The 21,239-nt window shown below is 36.8% G+C and overlaps 1 long non-coding RNA gene and 1 other non-coding gene across 2 annotated transcripts; one reads left to right on the top strand and one right to left on the bottom strand.

Annotated features, from left to right (window-relative positions):
- Positions 1 to 7,957: 7,957 nt before the first annotated feature.
- Positions 7,958 to 8,064, bottom strand: LOC130466513 (small nucleolar RNA R71). The gene has a single exon (XR_008926736.1). It is a non-coding gene; the product is annotated as a small nucleolar RNA R71 (small nucleolar RNA).
- Positions 8,065 to 10,231: 2,167 nt separating this feature from the next.
- Positions 10,232 to 13,317, top strand: LOC130465994 (uncharacterized). Its single transcript, XR_008926003.1, has 4 exons — positions 10,232 to 10,626; positions 10,727 to 10,801; positions 11,763 to 11,885; positions 13,157 to 13,317. It is a non-coding gene; the product is annotated as an uncharacterized lncRNA (long non-coding RNA).
- Positions 13,318 to 21,239: the final 7,922 nt, after the last annotated feature.

Below are 21,239 nucleotides of genomic sequence, written 5' to 3'. Positions count from 1 at the left end.
TGAATGTTGTCGTCATTGTTGTTGTTTTTTGTTGCTATTGTTGCCATTGTTGTTGTTGCTGTCAATTTTATGGTTGTTGTTGTCGGTGGAAGTGAATTGATTGATTGATTAGAGTAAATTGATTGATTAAAGTAAATTAATTGATTGATTAGAGTAAATTGATTGATTTTTCGAATACAATCAGCCCCTTTGGTATGTATGTAACCCAGAATTTCACATCTTTTATGGGTTGCTAAAAGTTGGGTTGTTAATTACTTGTATATGAGAAAATATGTTGATTGGACTGACTTTATAACTGATCTTTATGCAAAGTTAATCCAGTTGCATAAAACTTCAGCATGTTGTATTCTATGCAATCGGGTGACAGGATGCAGCCAACACGTTCTAGTTTCTGGCGCCATTCTAAATGTTGTTGCTGCATTATCTGGTAAGCAGAAATGCTTTTATAGGTATAGTGTAATTGCCTCTGTTTCAATAGGCAGAAAAATTGCATTATAAGAACATCGTTGTATATCAACTTGTCAATATATTTGAACTATGAACTCGTAGTTATTGGTACATATGAATTCATTCTGTGTACATATGTTCAAAGCATGAGGATTAGGCTCCGAACTTGCTAGTGTGGTCATTGTTAGTATTGAATACCCAAGCATGGTTCTATTGGTTCCCTGAATAGTGGGTGGGTATTCTTAATAGTGGGTGGGTATTGTTAAGTTCAATAAAATTGAACCAATGGAACTACCGAATTATTGAGACTGATTTTGATGATTTATGAGCTTGAATTCTCTTATGTTGCAAGAGAATATTTGCTAATATCTTGAATATTTGTTTATGCATTTATTTTCAGGCTCAGAAGGTTTCTCAGGTTCACGTTTCGCAGCCCAAGCTCGAAGAGGAGAGGTTCAAAGTGTTTGCTGGCAACATCAGGTGGAGGTAAATTCATGAGTCTAGTTTGCTTGCACTTGGGAAGAGAGTTCGTTCCTCAATGGTGGCTGCTGGATTTAGATGTATTTGGTGCAACTTAGTTTTAAAATAGTTTTATATCCTTATTTATAGTTTCAGTTACTACAAAACCATCAAATTCTGCAGTTTAAAAGCATTTTGCGTATTTGGTGCAACTTAGTTTCAAAATAGGTGTATATTGTGCAATAAATTTATAAATAGGGGTATTCTGTGAATTATAAACACGACTTAACGGAGGACTAACGGAAGGTCGGTTTAGGGGTATTTTGTGCAAACTTTGGGAAAAAATAGGGGTATATTATGTGATTCAAAAGACGCGAGGGTATTTGGTGCATTTTTGCAAACCTCGAGGGCATTTCATGAAAAAACCGTATTAACTAATACTTCCGTCTTATTAGGAAAAAATCTGATCATAATTTCGGTTTAGACGGATGGAGTTATCTGCATTATGCAATCCGTATTTTAGTCGAATATAAGAACCGTCTCTATCCCAGCATTATCCTAAAACAAACATTCTTGTACAATTATTTGTTCTACGACAGCTCACCTCCTCTTTTTAAGAATAAATAAATTTAGGTGCCACACTTTTTATTGGGATAATTTTTCGTAAATTTATCAAAAAAATCTTTTTAAATCTAAATTTTGGTGAAAAATGATATTTTATTAAAAAAATTGTGAAATTACACCTTTTTTTTTTTTTTTTTTTGCGAAAATGGGGTGCGGATACCAAACTTAAGTCACACGTTCACATCACATGCAAGTCAATGCCGAGAACTATCTTTTTTTTGTCTTTCGCAAAAAAATTAACATTAAGGTGTGACTTCACAATTTTTTTTATAAAATGTCATTTCTTGCAAAATTTGGGTTATAAAATGTCATTTTTGGCAAATTTGACTAATTTTTTTATTAAAGAGAATTTTTATCACTAAAAAATATACTCCGTATACTCCGTATAATTTGTATATTATATTAGGTAATTTTTAAACATTTTAAGTTATTTTTTAATCCACTACTCCGTATCATATAATTATTGTACATCACATTTGAACAAAAATTAGTATGTTGTCGTGCTAATGTACGGAGAACTTTACGTGTATAATTTTTAAAAAATTACTAAACAAATTTACTCATTTCAATGTTTTATTTATTACGATTTTAGTTTTTTTGTAATTTTGTTGGAGATTGTATGTATAACGGAGATTGAAACTATATTATTTCTTCCCAATTATGCACTACCTTCATTTCAAAATGATCTTTACACTTTCCGTTTTAGTCCGTTTCATAATGTTCTTTACATTTTGCTTTATTCTATTTTTGGACATGAAAATTTACAATTTACCCTTCTTACTCCACCATATTTACAATTTTCCACCCAGTTTCTCTTACTTTATTCTTTTTTTTTTCTTACACTCACGGCTCACCCACCTTTTTTCACATTTTTCTTACTTTAACCATATTCTATTATATTCAACCAATTTTTCTACTTTTGTTTTAATCTGTGTGCAAAAAGTAACTGTAAATATCTTTATGAAACAGAGGTAATATTATTTTGTAAATCTTATTCTTTTTGTTTTCATAGTCTGCTGGAGTACATAGGTACAGTGAAGTATTTTTTTATGTTTATTTCATAAACTATTTCTTTCATGTTTCTGATTTTTTAGCCTTATTTCAAAAACTTTGACTTTAGTTAAGTTAGATTATAAATTTCCCTCAAAAAAAAAAAAGTTAGATTATAAATTTAAGATATGAAAAATTGATTAATTTAGTTATTAAATGAAATTTCCTTTTTATTTCTTTCTCTCTTTTTTTTTTTTTTATGCTTGATTGGTACGTGATTGAAGATATGAATTGATTGATTTCCTTTTGAGAGGGTATGACGTGACATAGCTAAAAGGGGAGCATTAAGGGTTTACTCGTCTCCATTGCCCATCACTTTGCTTTAATTATACTGTATAGATTTGTGTTAGATTTAACGGGTTTGTGAAATCAAACGTTAAGCGTGATGTAAATGTTTGTTTTGTTCTACTACGAGGAGTTCCCACCGCCTTCGGCGAGTGGACTAATCTCCCGTGGGAGTTTGCATAGATACCTCGATGTGCAACATACCTCTCAGTTATACCCAAGACTCGAACTCGAACTCGAACCCGAGACCTTGATTAAGGAGCAAGAGACCTTTCACCACTCATACCAGGCCAACCTCAAATGGTAACGTGATGTAAATGTGAATACATAAGAATCGTTAACAAGGACATAGATCAATTAGTTGAGCCAGACTTTGTACACCAAAGGAATTTTTTTGGATATATGTCCATTATTATAGTACTAGCTCTTACAAACTTAAAATATAGAATATTACAAACTACAAATATAAAAAATTGTGCTTGTTGGCTAGGAATGGCAATTGGGCGGTACGGGTACGGGTACGGGTACCCTCTCCCCCGCACGCGCCAGAAAATTTTATACCCACCACCTACCTGCCACCTGTGGCGGGTATATATTTAATATCCATGTCCGTCTGCGCGGGTATATTCTTATATCCACACCCGCTCCACCACCTAAGTGGATATTCCTAATTATTAATACCCGCCTGTACCCGTCCAATTTTTATGTAATATATTATCAGAATTTTCAAGGAAATGAAATTAAACAAGAAATTTATGCATCCATGAGCTACTGGGCACACAAGTATAATAAAATGATTAAATAAAACAACATAGAATATTAAAATTAAGTATTACGAACCCATGAGAAATAAATTGCAGCGTTCCATCAAAACTAAAGAAATACACCGTAGTAATAAGCAATTTTGTTAGAAAATGTGCAAAAAAAATACAAAAATCAACAGTATTTCATCGGCGGCTCTAAAGAAAAATATAAACCTTATTCAACAACAAATACAGAAACCCGGAAATCTCTAGATCTCGATTGAATCAAAATCAAGCAACACCAATACTTATTGATTTCTGAAGTTTAACAACTTCGAATATAGACATGGAGAAATTAACTTTCTCCATGGAAAGATCTCTAGTTTTGGAGGCTTCCTAACCTCCTTGAGCCAATTTCTAACATGGGTTAAATAGTACTTCCCTACTTCATTTTTTTTTTAATTGCACCATATGAGATTTCACGCTTGACAATGCACTTTTTTAACTACTAATATCTCTTATTATACATTTTAAAAAAATATAAAAATTTGATAATTTGAAAGTATATTTCGAAACGAATCTAACAAGATCTCACATGAATATATTTTTCCTTATATATAATTCACAAAAAATAACTATATAAGAATATGGGAATAGTGCTAAAACCAAGATGGTGCAATTATTAAAAAATGGAGGAATTATATGTTTTAATAAGCATAAAAGCAGTTTGATGGTGTACCGTGTAGTGAGTTTGGGGGGGGGGGGGGGGGGGGGGGGAGGGGGGGAGAAACCGAGAAAGAGACGTGAATGTAAGTAGGTGGGTGATTGAAGGTAGGGAGTTAGGATTTAGACTTAACTTGGGGTACCAAAATTTAGATTGAGAAAATGACTAAGTGAGATGTCCAAATTTCAGCTTAATTATTTAGTTATGAATTTAGAAAAAAGAGTGCGGGGATACGGTGGGTGGGCGGGAATGGGGCGGGCGGTTGGATGCGGGGCGGGGGAGGCGGTTATGAGGCGGGTATAGCTTCAAATCCACCGCTTACCCACTACCTATGGCGGGTAAAACTTTTAAAACTCACACCCGCCCACTACCCACCAAAATTATACCTATACCTGCCCCAACTGGGGCGAGTGCGGTACGGAATTCGCAAATTTGTACCCACCTGCCATCGCTATTGTTGGCTCTCGATTTTCTCCTTCACCTTGCGCACCCATTCTCATTTTTCGACTTGAGATGAAGCTTGAGCGATAATGATAAGGAGAACCTCTGGCTTGTGAAACCTGAAAAACAGCGAAAGAAATAGAAAGATGACAGCTTCACAAAATGGTTGAAACGACCTTGTAAGCAAGGGGAAATGCTTAGGAACAAACTTGACACCCTCAATAACAGGTACACAGAGTCCCTCGTTGATCGAGAGAGACTTCTTACCAAATAGTTGTAATATATATCTTTTGATCAAATAGCTATTTTTATACGGAGTGCTATTATTAATTATACTTTTCAATCAAATAGATACACTTTCTAATCAAATAACTAGATTTTGGGACTCGGACGATTACCCGAGTGGCTGAGTCATCACTTGGATAATTGTAACTCTATGCTAAGTTTTCTGCACGAAAACAAAAACAAATCATAATTAACTCTTGTTTTTATTAAAATCATTTTATTTTATTTTATTATTACTTTATTATATTTCGTTTGCAAAAGATAACACGTAAAATTGCATAGCCAAGTGGTTCCAATCACCAAGTCACGAGTTCAAATATTGTATTTGTAATTTTTGAATAATATTGGATGACATGTAATGACATGTGTCGAATTGAAAAAGGAGGACGTCAAGTGGCATTGTATACTTTTTTACAAACACCTTTTAATATATTATTAGTATAGATTACTCCCTCTGTCCCTTTTTGTTTTTTACTTTTGATATTGCACTAGAATATGTAAAGAACGAAAAGGGACGGAGAAAGTATATATTTTTTAATGCTAACATCATCTATATTATGCTTATAATGGTCTTATAAGAGACATACTCTTTCAAGTATAATAAGGTGCCGGTTGAATAGAAGATTCCTTTCAACCAAAAAAACAAAAAAAACAATAGAAGATTAATGTGTAATTTAATAAACTTTTGAAATTACACTCTCCTTATCAATGTGATTGTTATATTTGATATGTTCATATTTTATAGTGTTTTTACCCCCGTCCCTTAGTACATTTTGATCTCAAATGAGCTCTTCGGAGCGATTTTTAGTACTAATGTGCTCCTTTTAGTGTGTTTGTAGTTTCAGGTTCATCATTGTAGGAATTAGCATATTTTTGTGCATTTCCTACTCATTTGAATCAATACAAGAGATTATGTACTTTTGAGAGCACAAACTTTGAGTTGGAAGAGTTAACAAGCAAAGCGAATAGTGAAAGAAGTAGAAAAGTGACTCTCGTCAACTCTTTTGATCATAACTCAAGTTATACAACTCCAAATGCGGTGATTTTAATTGGGTTGGATTCTAAATTTCAAGATCTTTCCAACGAGTAGTCATTTGCCTAATTCCGATAAACAAAAAAGGATTTATGACGATTTGAAGATAGAGATTTTGTGCAGTTTTGCACCGAAAACCGGCAGGTTTTGAGAAAAGAAGAAAGTTTCCCTTAGGTGCGAAACCGGCAGGTTTTGGGAAACCCGTGGCCCCGGTTTTCGCTACCTAATAGCTTTGATATGCCTGACTGGGCCGAAAACCGGCCGGTTTCTGGAAACCGGGGTGCCTGGTTTTTGGTCCCATTGCGTTTTTCTTTGATTAGCTGCTCCGTAGGATTAAGGGGAGGCTTATATATTAATTCAGAGTTTTAGTATTATTTTCTCTCTCCGAACTTCGTATTATTATTATTGCTTAGTTTAAAACTTCAATTTTTATTCTCCAAACACTCAACTTTTATTTAATTAAAGTTTCAATCTTTCAGCTAATCCTTCGTTCTTCGTTTTAGGTATTACTTTATTTCTTATTTTATTATTCAATTGCAATCATGCTTTTATTTAACATGTTTATTTGGTTTAATTTAAATATGCTTGAGTAATCTATTTTCTAGGGTTTTGGGAATCCGTGAACGAATATGAAGGGATGATTAATTGTTGTTGATTGTTGGTTTAGCTGTTAATTCCAATTGATCGCTCCTATTTACTTTGCAATTAGATTTGCGCATGTTTGGTTGTATTAGTTTAGCAATATCAAATTAAGATTCGAGAGATGCAATTTGATGTTTAGGCTTGTTTTAATAGGTAGAATTGGGATTAATACGTAGCGAGAGCCCGTTAATTCTAAGTCTATGATTAGTATCGATTCGAGAGAGAATGCTAGTCTAATTAACTGTTTTATTGATTATTATTGATTGTTGTCATCCTGGAATGTTGTTCATTGGTGAAACTATGCCCTAGACCTTTTAATTTCTAATTATACCCTATTTTATTATCGTTCTAGTTTCATTATACAAATCAACCTATATCCGTGTTTCCCAATAGTCTAGAATTGCCGATTAATAGTAGAAAGAACATTGTTTCCCTGTGGATACGATCCCTGCTTCCCTTGCTATATTTTTAGTTGGTGAACATTAGGTTTATCTTTGATAGGAGTGCGATTTAGCCTGTCAAATTTTGGCGCCGTTGCCGGGGAGACGGTTTTATTTTCTATTGTTGATTGTTTATCCTAGATTATTGTTTGTTACTACTCAAGGAACTTACGTTCCTTGAGACCGGATCTCACATTGTTTTGTAGTTTCTTTGTCTATGCCCAGGACCGTAGGTACTAATAATCTTACTCCATTCGATCCTGAGCCCAAAAGAACCTTTCGTTGACGAAGAACTTTCATTAGGCAGTGTGGGAATTACTCTGATTCTGATCATAATATTGGCGATCTTTTTCCTTCAGATACAGATTCAGTTTCATAGATAGAGATGGGTGACGAAACTCCACTACCGCCACCTACCCCACGGCTTACAGACTATTCTAAGCCAAGTCTGTCTGTGCTACCAAAGGCAATCATGCCTTCTATTGCAGCTGAGACCTTCAAGATTGAACCTGCATTGATTAACATGATTGAGAGACGCCAGTACGGTGGGGAACCAGGTGAAGATCCGAATCTTCACGTACAGTCCTTCATCCAATATTGTTCCACCATCAAGCAAAAGGGATTGACTCCGGAGCAGACTATGGAGATACTTTTCCCGTTCTCTTTGAGTGGGAAAGCTAAGTTGTGGATTAATGGGTTGAATCGGGCAGCTTTGAAAATCACTAATTGGGAGTCCTTGGCCCTTACTTTCTATGTTAAATATTTTCCACCTGAGAAAACGGCTCGTCTGAGGGGTCAGATATTAGGTATCTCTCAACAAGCAGATGAGAGTTTGTTCGAGGTTTGGGAGAGATTCAAGGACTTGCAAAGAGAGTGCCCGCACCATGGTTTGGATGATTGGTTTTTGATTCAGCAGTTTTATAATGGTTTGGGTAATGAGTCTAGATGTCTTCTGGATTCAGCTGCCAGTGGGAGATTCATGCAACTTGAGGTGCCTAGAGCTATGGAGGTGATTGAGGAGATAGCCATTCATAATGCCCAGTATGGGAATCCAAGGGGTCTATCTAACAAGGGCGGTAAGCATGATTTAAATTCTATTGAACAATTAACTGCCCAATTGACTGTATTACATTATAAGTTTGATAATATGCAAGCAGCCAATGCTCAATCTGCCCAACCTGTTAGTGTAGCTGCTATGAGTGCCCAACCTGCTACTGTTTGTGAAAGTTGTGGAATGTCAGGTCATTATGCACAGGAATGTAGGAGCTCTATTGAACAATGTAACGCATTTCAATCCTACAAAAAAAAGCAACTCATTCTCCAACTCTTACAATGAGGGCTACAAAAACAACCCTCTACTATCCTACAGGAGCAACAATATCCAGAACCCTCACCAAGTCCAACATCCACCACAACAACCATACCAACCCCCACATCAAAAATCTTACCAACCATGGAACAACTACAACCAACAGTCTAGTGGACCACCTGGGTTCCCTAGACAAAACACCTCACCTCCACCATCACAACCTCCAGCCACACAGCCTGACCCTATGCTAGTAGAGATGAGAAATATGATGCTACAAGACTAGGAAATTGACTTTGTCTATTGGGGATGATAAGGTGACTTTTAATCTGAGTAGTGCCTTAAAAAGTCCCATGCTAGAGGAAGAACAATGCTATCGAATTGATGTGGTTGATTTTATTACGCGTGATAACGTCTCCCAAGTTCTCGAAAGAGATCCTTTGGATGCAGTGCTTTGTTGTGAGTCTTCTGCAGGTGATAGCAGTTCTTGGAGTGCTGAAGTGGATGCTCTAGAGTTGGCTCTTGTTGGTGAAGGGTCCGAACCAAAGAGAACCAAATTGAAGAGGTTAGTTCGGCCGGTTTGTCCTGTTAAAAAGGTAAACAAACCCGAACTTAAGCCTCTTCCTGCTAACCTTCAATATGCGTTTTTGGATGATGATAAACTTTGCCCTGTGATCGTCAGTACTGCACTTGATGCAGACCAGTTATCCCAACTTCTTATTGTGTTGAAAAAGCACAAAAAGGCCATTGGGTACAGTATTGATGATTTAAAGGGTATAAGCCCTGATTTTTGCATGCATAGGATACATCTAGATGAAAATCATAAACCATGCATTCAACCCCAGCGTCGTTTGAACCCGGTCATGCAAGATGTTGTAAAAGCTGAAGTTATGAAATTGCTTGATGCGGGTATTGTTTATGCTGTGTCTGATTCTAAGTGGGTGAGTCCTGTTCAGGTAGTGCCTAAGAAAGGGGGGTACAACTGTGGTTAGAAATGAGAAAAATGAGTTGATACCAACTAGGGTAGTCACAGGTTGGCGCATGTGCATTGACTATAGGCGTCTGAATGTTGCTACTAAAAAGGACCACTTTCCCCTTCCCTTTATTGATCAAATGTTAGAAAGGCTGGTCTGTCACAAGTTTTTCTGTTATTTGGATGGTTATTCTGGTTTCTTTCAAATTCCCATACATCCAGACGACCAGGAAAAGACCACCTTCACCTGTCCCTATGGTACCTTTGCATATAGTAGGATGCCCTTTGGTCTGTGTAATGCACCTGCTACTTTCCAACGTTGCATGATGAGCATCTTTTCAGAGTTTATTGAGTCTATCATGGAAGTGTTTATGGATGATTTTAGTGTCTATGGTACTTCTTTTGATTCTTGCTTGCTAAATCTGACTAAAGTGCTGAAAAGATGTGAAGAGTGTAATTTAGTCCTAAACTGGGAAAAGTGTCATTTCATGGTTACTGAAGTGGTGGTCTTGGGACATTTAATATCTGACAAGGACATTCAGGTGGACCGAGCTAAGGTCCAAGTGATTGAACAATTGCCCCCTCCAGTTAATGTGAAGGGTGTTAGGAGTTTTCTTGGTCATGCGGGGTTTTATCGCCGCTTTATCAATGATTTCTCTAAAATTGTTAAACCAATTACCCAACTCCTTCTCAACACTAGAGGAAAAATCGTCATGTGCTTCCCTTCAAGTGCGGCTCATTTAGTAAATTGGCAGCACTTGAGAGCATGAAAAAAAAAATACATTTTCACAAGTGCGGGCTCATTTTAAAAATTGGCAGCACTTAAGTTCAAGTGCGGGTTTTAAACCTCAAGTGCGGGCTCATCTTACAAAACCCGCACATAAGATTTCTAAAATATTTCCAAAAAAAAAAGAAAAATCCTAAAATCATAACAGGCCTCCGTTTTCTCTCTCCCAGATTCTTATCCCTCTTCCTCTTCACCTTCGTTTTCTCTCTCCTTTGTCGTCGCCGTCGCTTCTTCACCGCCGGAGATCATCGCCGAACCTCTCCCTAGTCGCCAATGCTCTTCTCTCTCTTCCTCTTTTTTCGTTGCTGATCTTCTCCTTCCCTCTCTTTCTAGTTGATGTTGGTCTTCCTTTGGTGCTCTCCTCCTCCTCATTTGCTTCTCTCACAGGTTAATTAAATAACCCTAAATTTATTGATTTTATTGTTTTTAATTTCTGAATCGTTGTTACTCATTGTTGGTTATTTGTTGATTGATGTGTTATCATTAGGCAGAGATGAAGAATGGACCAGAAGCTTCGAGTCGCCACCGCCTCCGCGCTCTGCTCTCCCCTTATCGCTTATAGGTTTGTAATTTAAAACCTAACTTTTATTGGTTTTCGTTAGTTTCAAGTTTATATCTTAGATTTCTAAATTAATCTGAATTTGGTTAAGATCTTAGGTTTTATATGTTCTTAATTGAGGTGGGGTTTGCAGAACTTACATGTAGTTGCATAACTCTGCAAATTGATGCTGAGAGATGATAAATAACCGACAATGGTGATGGAAAGAGCAGTAGACAATGCTGAGAAATGATAAATAACCGACAATGGTGATGGGGGGTTAATTATCCACAAGATCATTTTAGGTTGGTTGCTGAAAGCATGAAGTACTAATTTGCAGATAAACAGATCATCTATCAATTTGTTAGGTTGGTTGCTGAAAACATGAAGCACTTACTTGAGCCATGTCTTTGGGAAATAGATATGTGCTCCAATGTAAATGGATGACATTTTGCTTGTTTAGTCATGAGATTTGTCTTCTCTTGCCAGCCATTTGTTTGTACTGTCATTGCAATTATTGGTTAATTGCTTAATCTTCTATGGAAGGTCCGTTGAGTGTCTTCAGTATGCTGATATTGGTTGTATATAGCTATTATGCAGACGTATAGGAATGAATCTTATCTGCTTGATCCTTCTCTACTCTTTTGGAAGTAATGCTTTTATATAGCGTACAACGTCTTTTTAAATATTACTTTGTTTAATAGACCTTTCTTGTGTCTGCCCCGGTTCAAGTTTCCTGTCAAACTTTGAAAGTATAAGCTATTGATGAACCCTTTATCACTGCAAGGTGAATGTTTAATGGTTGGATGAGATTTTTTTAATATCTAATATGTACTCCAGAGGTAATTTACATGACATTTGTCAGACTTACCAGTATAATGTATTTGCATTTGTTTAAAGGTAGTTTTTCAAATGCAAAGTATTGTTGTCATATAGTTGTTGGTTACTCAAAACTGATGACTAACTTGTATCTGATTCTTTTCAGGACAAAACATTAGAAAGCTTATCAAAGATGGATTTATCATTAAGAAGCCATCAAACATCCATTCCCGTTCCCGTGCTCGCCGCATGAATGAAGAAAAGAGAAATGGGCGTCACTCTGGCTATGGTATGTGTTTATACAGTAGTTTTCATCTTCAAGACTATTATACCGGTTCTTATTTGAATTTCTTTTCCTGCTACATATTTTTCTAAGATTTATGAAAAATGCTTTTCATAAATAAGTATAATAAATTTGATCGGTTGAGGTTATACTGATATGAGTCGGTTGAGGTTCTTAATGCTGCAATTTACTTTAAAAGACAGAACTTCCGGCCTTTTCAGACTGTTACATGGTTCTTGCCAATTAGTTGTTTTTATTTTTTTTGAAAAATTGTATAAACCGGCCTGATCAAAATAGAATGATGCACTATCAGAAATTTCCAGTGATTATCTTGTTAAGGAGTACTATATACTTTTACTAATAATAATAAAACACAATTAAAATGGGTATGATGTCGTAAGAAAGTATAGTTGTATATGCTCAGTAGGTTGCATATGTTGACGACGATGGAACTTTCTGAATCATGTTTGTTTCCTGGGTTTCTATTTCGTGTGTGTTGTCCTTCTTAATTTGGCACCTTAATAAATTTTGTTCTAATTCCTTTTCCTATCCTTGATTGATTGATGTACTATATAGTTTTGTTGTTGGTTAGTTGACTCTCAAGATGCGGTTGGTCTTTAATCCACAGCCATATATGATAGGGGTTTTTGCTTATAATTGGTTGTCTTAGCTAGTTTTCATCAAAGGCTTAGATTGGTTAGGATACCATTTGAGTGAGATAAAAAAACAGCAGTCAATCTTGCTTAGATTTTAGACATTCTTGTTCAAGTAATACGAACTGGTCTATCTTAGGCCAGTTAGATAAATTTATAGATAGAAATTGTGTCTCTGCTTTTTTAAAAGTTTGTTCACAATTCAAGTTGTAAACAATCTAAAAAACCCATCCAAATTTATACCCAGAGAAATTGATGTGGACTCTCTTAACCGCAACTGGCTAAAACTTTCTTACTCTGCAAACTAACATCATGAGTAGGACAAGAACTCCAGTTGCATAGAATGAAAAGCTCACTTCTTTGAGTTATTTCTGCATATTTGTGTTAAGAATTTCTGGTTTCTTTAGGATGTGAGTTCTTATATCATTACAAGGAGAATAGATTGACTGAAATTTATATTCTGAACAATTAAGTCACAAGTTTAAAAAGTTGTTTTTGTTTCGTTTGTTTCTGTTGTTTAAAGCCTATGATGTTTTGCGATTTGTTTCTGCTAAGTTAACCAACTTTAATAACTTAACCTTCTAAATCCCATTTTCTTATTAATCCATAAAAAATGTGATGCAGGTGTGGGGAAACATGATGAGTACAATAGAAATTAAAGGCAAAGAACTTCTGGATACAAATGTTTTAACCCGTGCTGACCTCTATGAATGGTTGAAAGCAAAGAACAACGATGAAGCACCCATTATCGGTGTTGGTCTTCATAGTTATTCAGCTTTGTATACTTTCATTATCGGTGTTGGCCAAGGAAACACTTGTGGCAGCAGTGTGTGCTTTCTTTCCCAATTATCTGTTCTTTTCGTAAGAGATAAGTACTTTACTGAAGATAATTGTGTTGCAGTGGATGATCGCCTTGTTGAGATTGTTGTATCAACAAATCAAGAACTTCGTTTTCTTTCTATGCAAGGTAGATGTTTCCAACCAGTTATCATATTTCGTAAAGCGCAAAGCATGCATGTTCAATAAATTGAAAAAGTTCCAACTTGACACTTCTGTTTTTTTTTAATGTACTTTGCTTTTGGTTGGTAACATCTTACTCTTTTTTCTCACGGGTTCTATAGGTGTTTGCATGACATCTTCGCTATTTGGTAAATATGAAGATGGGGACATCGTGAATAAGTTACAAGAGATTTATGAGGTATATGGAATTTTTCTTTATCTATTTAGGTAAAAGGTTTAGAATATCTATTTAGATTCATTCGTTAAGAGTTAAGAGCGAAAACGACAATTTTAGTCAAAATAATGACATATAAAAATCAAACGACCCTTAAATGTGCATAACTTGACCAAATTAGGTAATAATGAGAATTATAAACATAAACCTAAGTATATTAAACATGTAAAAGGTTTAGAATATCTATTTAAATTCATTAGTTAAGAGCTAGGAGCAAAAACGACAATTTTAGTCAAAATATGACATATAACGATTAAACGACCCTTACATGTGTATAACTTGACCAAACTAAGTAAGAATGAGACTTAGAAACATAAAACCAAGTATGTTAAACATGTATATGGTTTCAAATACCTTTTTAGGTTCATTAGTTAAGAGTTAGGAAAGAAAACGACAATTTTAGTCAAAATATGACATATAACGATCAAACGACCTTTAAATGTGCATAACTTGACCAAACTAGGTAAGAGTTAGACTTAGAAACTTAAAACCATATATGTTAAACATTTATATGGTTTGGAATACCTTTTTAGGTTCATTAGTTAGGAGTTAGGAGCGAAAACGACAATTTTAGTCAAAATATGACATATAACGATCAAACGACCCTTAAATGTGCATAACTTGACCAAAATAGGTAAGAATGGGACTTATAAACATAAAAACAAGTATTTTAAACATGTATATGGTTTTAAATACTTTTTTAGGTTCATTAGTTAAGAGTTAGGAGCGAAAACGACAATTTTAGTCAAAATATGACATATAAGGATCAAACGACCCTTAAATGTGCATTACTTGACCAAAATAGGTAAGAATCAGACTTAGAAACATAAAACCAAGTATGTTAAACATGTATATGGTTTAAAATACCTTTTTAGATTCATTAGTTAAGAGTTAGGAGCGAAAACTACAATTTTAGTCAAAATATGACATATAACAATCAAACGACCCTTAAATGTGCATAACTTGACCAAAATAGGTAAGAATCAGACTTAGAAACATAAAACCAAGTATGTTAAACATGTATATGGTTTCAAATACTTTTTTAGGTTCATTAGTTAAGAGTTAGGAGCGAAAACGACAATTTTAGTCAAAATATGACATATAAGGATCAAACGACCCTTAAATGTGCATTACTTGACCAAAATAGGTAAGAATCAGACTTAGAAACATAAAACCAAGTATTTTAAACATGTATATGGTTTCAAATACCTTTTTAGATTCATTAGTTAAGAGTTATGAGCGAAAACTACAATTTTAGTCAAAATATGACATATAACAATCAAACGAACCTTAAATGTGCATGACTTGACCAAAATAGGTATGAATGAGACTTAGAAACATAAAACAAGTATGTTAAACATGTATATGGTTTCAAATACCTTTTTAGGTCCATTAGTTAAGAATTAGGAGCGAAAACGACAATTTTAGTCAAAATATGACATATAAGGATCAAACGACCCTTAAATGTGCATTACTTGAACAAAATAGGTAAGAATGAGACTTAGAAACATAAAACCAATCATGTTAAACATGTATATGGTTTAAAATACCTTTTTAGGTCCATTAGTTAAGAATTAGGAGCGAAAACGACAATTTTAGTCAAAATATGACATATAAGGATCAAAAGACCCTTAAATGTGCATAACTTGACCAAAATATGTAAGAATGAGACTTAGAAACATAAAAACAAGTATTTTAACCATGTATATGGCTTCAAATTCCTCTTTAGGTTCATTAGTTAAGAGTTAGGAGCGAAAACGACAATTTTAGTCAAAATATGACATATAACGATCAAACGACCCTTAAATATGCATTACTTGACCAAACTAGGTAATAATGAGAATTAGAAACATAAAAACAAGTATGTTAACCATGTATATGGCTTCAAATACCTTTTTAGGTTCATTAGTTAAGAGTTAGGAGCGAAAACGACAATTTTAGTCAAAATATGACATATAACGATCAAACGACCCTTAAATATGCATTACTTGACCAAACTAGGTAAGAATGAGACTTAGAAACATAAAAACAATTATGTTAAACAATTATATGGTTTGGAATACCTTTTTAGGTTCATTAGTTAAAAGTTAGGAGCAAAAACGACAATGTTAGTAAAATTATTACATATAACGATCAAACGACCCTTAATTGTGCATAACTTGACCAAATTAGGTAATAATGAGACTTATAAACATAAAAACAATATTTTAAACATGTAAAAGGTTTAGAATATCTATATAGGTTCATTAGTTAAGAGTTTGGATCGAAAACGACAATTTTATTCTTTATTTCATTGGTATGAGCAAATTAAGTCTTACTTTATTTTACGATACAATATTTATAATATAACTAACTAAAGTATACATATTTTTTTTTTATTGTCGATCTTCGTAAGGTACTCAAAAATTCGAGGGAGGAGCCTTTCACGATTGAAGAGATAAATGAAGTTCGAGTAAAGTTGGCAAACATCATTTCTAGTGATTGTCTTTGATATTTTCTTGTAGTGAATTTTAGTATTGTTTTTGATATTTCCTTGTAATGAATTTTAGGTTACGGATGCTAGTTTTTTATGACTGATATGTAATCGAGTTTTCAACTGTACAATTTAATTATCTATATAATTGGGTACTTTTTTATATGATGTATGGAGGTTAACTAGTGGCGTGGTCCAATTATATAAAATATGTGGCAGGAAAATAGGATATATAACAAATACGGCTCGTTTATAGGCCCGTATATATATCACAAGTGCGGGCTCATTCCCAAAATTGGCAGCACAAAAGTTGTCAAGTGCGGGCTCATTTACAAAATTGCCAGCACAAAGTTTATCAAGTGCGGGCTCATTTTAAAAATTGGCAGCACAAAAGTTGTCAAGTGCGGGCACATTTAAAAAATTGGCAGCACAAAGTTTGTCAAGTGCGGGCACGTATTCGAAAATTGGCAGCACAAAGTTGTCAAGTGCGGGCACATTTTCTAAATTGGCAGCACAAAAATAGTTTTGTGTGGGCTCATATATTGGCAGCACTTGAGAAATGCCAAGTGCGGGCAGGCCATGTGCTGCACATGTAAAAGCCCACACTAAACCCCTTAAAATGAGCCCGCACTTAAGGTTTTTTCCTCTAGTGCAAGGATGCCCCGTTTGTGTTTACTGATGCGTGCCTTGAGGCTTTTGGTAGGATTAAACAGGCACTGATTTCGGCTCCTATCATTCGTTCCCCCGAATGGGACCTCCCGTTCGAGATAATGTGTGATGCAAGTGATTATGCAGTTGGGGCAGTGTTGGGTCAGAGAAAGGAAAAGGTTTTGTATGCCATCTACTATGCAAGTAAGACCTTAGATGAAGCTCAGGTTAATTATGCTACTACTGAGAAAGAGCTCCTAGCCATAGTCTATGCCTTGGACAAGTTTCGCACTTATCTGATTGGGTCCAAGGTGATAGTCTATACTGACCATGCGGCTCTTAAGTATCTGCTCTCAAAGAAGGAAGCCAAACCCAAACTTATTCGATGGATACTACTGCTACAGGAGTTTGATCTGGAGATTCGCGATAAAAAAGGGGCTGAGAATGTTGTTGCAGATCACCTGTCTAGATTGAGGTATGATGATGGTAAAGTGTCTACACCGATCGATGATTCATTCCGGGATGATCATTTACTTGCACTTGCCAGTCAGTCACCATGGTTCGCAGATTTTGCTAATTACATTGTAGGGGGTATTCTTCCGGCCGATCTTACATATCAACAGAATAAGAAATTCCTACATGATGTTCGGTTCTACTTTTGGGATGACCCTTATTTTTTTCGCGAGACTGCGGAAGGGTTGTACAAGCGTTGTGTTCCAGAATGGGAAGTCCAAGGTATTATCAGTAGGTGTCATTCTTCACCTTATGGTGGTCACCATGGACCGTCAAAGACTAATGCTAAGTTGTCACAATGTGGTTTTTACTGGCCTACTATGTTCAAGGATGCACAAGCTTTTATTATGGCTTGTGATGCATGCCAGAGGGTCGGCACTATTTCGAGGAGGTATGAGATGCCACAGAACGGGATCCTGGAGGTTGAAGTATTCGATGTGTGGGGAATTGACTACATGGGACCATTCCCATCGTCCAAGGGTAATCTGTATATCCTTGTTGCTGTAGATTATGTGTCGAAGTGGGTGGAAGCCGTTGCCTCACCTACTAATGATGCTAAGACGGTCATTTCTCTGTTCAAGAAATTCATTTTTCCTAGATTTGGGGTTCCGCGAGCTTTGATTAGTGATGGAGGGTCACACTTCCATGAGAAGCATCTAGATGCTCTCCTGCGCAAGTATGGGGTTTATCACCGCACCGGGCTAGCCTATCACCCTCAGACGAGTGGGCAAGTTGAAGTCTCCAACCGGGTGATCAAATCTATCCTTGAGAAAGTGGTGGCGAAGTCTAGGAAGGATTGGAGCGATAAGCAGGACGATACTCTGTGGGCATATAGAACCGCCTTTAAGACACCTATTGGTACCTCCCCGTATCAGTTGGTGTATGGAAAGGCGTGCCATTTACCGGTAGAGATGGAGTACAAGGCTTATTGGGCAATCAAACAGCTCAACATGGATACAAAGTTAGCCGGTGAGAAGCGGTTACTTCAATTGAATGAGCTAGATGAATTCCGATTACAAGCTTATGATAGTGCCCGGATTTACAAAGAAAAGACTAAAAGGTGGCACGATAATCACATTCTGCATAGAGAGTTCGCGGTGGGCGACAAGGTTTTACTATTCAACTCTAGGCTTAAGTTGTTTCCTGGAAAACTTAAGTCTAGGTGGTCTGGGCCGTTCACCGTGACTATGGTAAGCAAGTTTGGGTCAGTTGAAGTAGAAAACAATAATGGTGAGCGATTCAAAGTCAACGAGCAACATCTGAAGTTGTACCATGATGGGGCTACTGTAGGAGTGGTTGAGGTTCATTACCTCAATCCCTCCGCCCCATGAGCTGCATATTTGAGGTAATGAGGTCGAGCGGGACCTATAAATAAACCAGCGCTTTGCGGGAGGCAACCCGTATTTTATTGCTTACTTTGGTTTGATTTTTTGTTTTCCTTTAATTTTGTTTATTATTGCTTTCATGTGTTCTTAGTTTAGATTCTATAGCTTTAGAGAGGTGAGGAGAGCGGAATTTTACCACTTGGTCGTTTGAGTAATGTGCAGATTTAAATACCAAGTAAGAGCAATTTTGAGGATTATGGACGTAATAAAAGGCAAGGAAAACCGGCCGGTTCGTGAGAACCTGCCGGTTACGAGCTTGGAACTTTATTCATGCCTTTGAAATTTTTGGGTGATTATGGTCGTAAGTGAGAATTTTCAGCGAAAACCGGCCGGTTTTATCAAAACCTATCGGTTCTGTAAGCACAACAAGAAATCAGCGTCCAAGGAAATTTTGAAGGAAAAGAAGAGAAAAATAGCGAAAACCGGGGTGGCAGGTTTTCGGAAACCTGCCGGTTTCGTAAGGATCAGGAACTTAGTGAAAATCCGAAAACCGGAAGGTTTGTGAGAACCTGGCCGGCCGGTTTTCAGAATTTTGGAGTCAGCCAATGTCAGTTTCAGCGAAAACCTGGGGGGCAGGTTTCGCGAAACCGGCCGGTTTCGAGCAAAAGAGAAGATTTCTCTTTTCGCGAAAACCGGCAGGTTTGTGAAAACCGGCCGGTTTTCGGGAAAAATACCGAAACAGAAAAGCAGCAGCAACAGTTTCCACGGGCATTCATACTCACATCTCATCTTCCTCCTCAATTTTTTCCCCAAACTCCATTAAACCTCAAAACCCTAACTCTTCAAATCCTCATACCACCTTCATTACTCCACCAAATTACAAGTTTCTTACATCAAAATCATCCCCATCCCCTCCTCTTTCATCTATTGGTATCAAATTTTCATTTTCACTCAGATTTTTGAAAGAGGAATTTCACCCAAAAGCTTTAAAATCCATCAATGGCACCAACTAAAAGGGCAAGGGCTGAGGCAAGTACGAGTAGGGCACCTTCACCACCTCCCGAAGTGCAGCTTGAGCAAGACACAACTTATCCGGATGTGGTGTTCGAGTCCTACGATCAACAACGCCGGTTTAAGCAACTCAAAGGTAAACCCATCCATCCCACTCGTTGGTTGCATAAGGAGAGTTTGAACAAGTTAGGCATTGATAAAGAATTGAAAAAACTGTTTCAACATGCTGGCATAGGTAGAATGTATGATATTTGTGGTAGAAACACCTATGCACGTCTCACCCTTGAATGCTTGAGTAGTTTCAATGTAGAAAAAGGGCGTGGTAATGAAATTACGCATGTGTCTTTCCGAATGTTCAATCAGAGTTACCGCTTGTCTATGAGAGATTTTGCCCGAGCGTTTGGTATGAATATAGGCGGGCCTAAGGAACCCCCCGCTCCCTACAATGTTTTGGAATTGTGGACCACTTTAACAGGGGAGACAAAGGAGGATGTGCAACATCTCTATGCTACTTCTTTTCAGCACCCTTTGCTTAGGGTTGGGCAACGGTTTTTCGGGTTGACTTTCTTTGGGAGATTTGAGCCTAATAATGTCTGGAGTACTGAGTTGATGATTTTGGGAAGTTGGGTGTACAGGGGAGCTAATTCTTACAAGCTCAATGTAGCCCACCACATGGCCCTACATTTTCAGGCTCTCGGGAAGCAGTCATCCACCCGCCCCATTGTGTTGGGCGGCATGATCACTCACCTAGCTATGAGTGTAGCTAATTTTGTTCAACCAGAAACTGGGCATGTTGAGGGTGGTAATGCCATGACTCTTCTCTATATGGAGAGGCAAGGGTGGATTAGGCCCGTAAACCATAGCTTAGTACCTGGAGAGATTTAGTGGATGTTTAACGGGAACCCTCTTTTCACATTGCCTAATACTGCTCTCACAGCTTTTCTCCCCGATCAGGCTAGCTATCTTTATGACATCCCCGCTGAGCAGGTTCCTGTTCAACAATCTATACAAGAGCAAGCCTATTTCAGAGATGCAACACGGGCTGCAGGCCAGCCTGGTGAGCCCGGCCCCCTAGACCCAGAGATCATTTATGCTAGATTCCGACAGCTAGAGGTCAACCAAGACGCTGTCACTTCCCATTTCAACCGATTTGAGAGTCAATTATGGGGCCGATTTGACAGGCTTGAGAGTCACTTCGAGAGCCGATCACTTTGAGAGCCAAGTGGCGAGTCGGTTTGCTCATGATGGTGGGCAAGGGAGTTATGGTGCGGGTCCGAGTGGTGGACAGGTGGGTGGTGATGACAATGGTGATGGTGATGATATTGGTGACGATTCCATGCCCCTTTGAGCCAATGAGGACATTGTCCGATTTAGCTTGGGGGGGGTATTTGCTTCCTGTACATATTGGTATGTTTTCTCTTCTTCTTTTCTCTCCTCTATTTATTGTTTTTTGTGTGTGTGTTTACTTTCTTCTTTAGGATAATTTTTGCTTTGAAAAAAAAT

Source organism: Spinacia oleracea, chromosome 1 (genome assembly GCF_020520425.1).
Source record: "Spinacia oleracea cultivar Varoflay chromosome 1, BTI_SOV_V1, whole genome shotgun sequence".
Classification (NCBI taxonomy): Eukaryota; Viridiplantae; Streptophyta; class Magnoliopsida; order Caryophyllales; family Amaranthaceae; genus Spinacia; species Spinacia oleracea.
Note: the sequence above shows the minus strand (reverse complement) of the source record. Positions and strands in the feature narration are given on the sequence as shown.